Source organism: Penaeus monodon, chromosome 11 (assembly GCF_015228065.2).
Source record: "Penaeus monodon isolate SGIC_2016 chromosome 11, NSTDA_Pmon_1, whole genome shotgun sequence".
NCBI classification, from domain to species: domain Eukaryota; kingdom Metazoa; phylum Arthropoda; class Malacostraca; order Decapoda; family Penaeidae; genus Penaeus; species Penaeus monodon.
This window is the reverse complement of record NC_051396.1, coordinates 46,182,958-46,185,189: the sequence shown is the minus strand read 5'-3', so window position 1 is coordinate 46,185,189 and position 2,232 is coordinate 46,182,958.

Sequence of the window (2,232 nt, the reverse complement as noted above, 5' to 3'; positions counted from 1 at the left end):
GGAAAAGAGAGAGAGAGGATGAGAGAAGGAAAATAGAGAGAGAGCATGGGAGAAGGAAAAAGAGAGAGAGAGGCTGAGAGAAGGAAAAGGAGAGAGGATAAGAGGAGGAAAAAGAGAGAGAGAGTGAGGGAGGGAAAAGAGAGAGAGAGGATGAGAGAAGCAAGAGAGAGATACGGCGGAGAATAACGTGAAAAAAAACACTAATTCGATAGCCGTTCTAGTATTATGCTCTCCCTACGAAAAAGATGTTCACCCTACAAGGGAAAAATAAAAAGATGCTCGCCCTAACAGAGATAGAAAAAAAACATCCTATCAAGTTATCCGTTTTTTTTTTATTCTTTCTTTTTTCGGGAATATTGAAGCAAGGAATAGGCGAGGAGAGACAATAATACAGGTGGAAGAAGGTGATAGAGATAATAAGATGAACAAGAAAAGAGGTTACTTTTTTGTGTGTGTGTGTGTGTGTGTGTGTGTGTGTGTGTGTGTGTGTGTGTGTGTGTGTGTTGTGTCTGTCTGTCTGCCTGTCTGTGTTTGCTTGGTAAATGACAGAAACTGTGATAAGAGAAACAGAGATAAAGGGTAAACAGATACAGACAAAGAATAACGGAAGGAAAATCAGCGAGGAAGAGAGAGATAAAGATCTAGAAACAAAATAATTGAAAACGCCGTAGAAAGAGAGAGAGAAAAAAACAAAGGAGAAAATTCAGGCGCATTTGAATCAAAATCCTAAAATATACTTGATCAAAGATTAAAGTCTCGCGGTCATGATAAGCAAGCGAGGAAAAAAAAAAATAAATAAATACATAGATAAATGAATTAATGAATAAAAAGATAAGACAGAAACAGAGATTGGGAGTGTTAGCGAGAGGAAGAGAGATTAGTAGAGTAAAAATATATAGCAAGAAAGTAAGACAAAATATATTTGATAAGATTAAAGGGTCACGGGTCATGACAAGCAAGCGAGGTTAAAATAGATAAAATAATAATAATAATAATAAAAAGAATTGAATGAATAAATAGAAACACAGATTGGGAGAGACAGAGAGAACAGAAAATTAAGCCATATAGCGAGAAGGTGAGAGAGACAGACAGGCTGGTGAATCTATATACATGCACGTCAATATAACAACAGCAAATATAACAATACTCAATAACATTATACACTCTCTAATGTGCGTGTGTGTTTACGTATCTATGGATGCCTGTGCACACATACATATGTAGATTGAAAGCTAGCTATACAGAGACTGATAGTGTTCCAGGAATTTTGGAAAGATATAAATTTTTCACAAAATAATTGATTGTGACGTCTTTATCTTAACAAAATTTATTTTCCGACCAACCTGTGACTTGATAAGGAATCATAAATATCTTATTCGTTATAGAAAAGTATCACAATAATTTTTCAGTGAGATTCGAATGAAGAATTGAAGGAAGGAAAAATAAACGGTAACACAGAGTAAATAAGAGGGGTAGACAGAGAGAGAGAGAGAGAGAGGAGAGAGAGAGAGAGAGAGAGAGAGAGAGAGAGAGAGAGAGAGAGAGAGAGAGAGAGAGAGAGAGAGAGAGAGAGAGAGAGAGAGGTCAGGTGTGTGAGATTCAGGGAAATGAGAGAGAAAGAAAAAGAAGGAAAAAAGAGAGATATTGGAGAATAACGTAAAATAATAATAATAATAATAATAATAATAATAATAATAATAATAATAATAATAATAAAATGATGATAATAATGATAATAATAATAATAACAATAATCACAATAATTCAATATCAGTACAAGTAATATGGATCTCTCTACAAAAATGATGTTCACCCTAAAAGGCAAATTCAAAGATGCTCACCCTAGCAGCCGAAGGAATAGGGAAAAAAATATCTTATCAGATTATCTGTTCATTTATGATAATTGGAGGAATAGGCGAGGGGGAGATAATAATACAGTCGGAAGGAAATTAAATAGATAAGATGAAATGGTAAAGATATGATTTAATTCCTTTGAAGTTACTAAAGGTTTTTCAATAAAATGAGAAATATAACAGACTGAGAAGCAAGAAGAAGAAAAAAAATGAGAAAGAGAGAGAGGAACGTGTGTGTGTGTTTGTTTGTGTGTGTGTGTGTTTGTGTGTGTGTGTGTGTTTGTGTGTGTGTGTGTGTGTGTGTGTGTGTTTGTGTGTGTGTGTGTGTGTGTGTGTGTGTGTGTGTGTTGTGTGTGTGTGTGTGTGTGGTGTGGTGTGT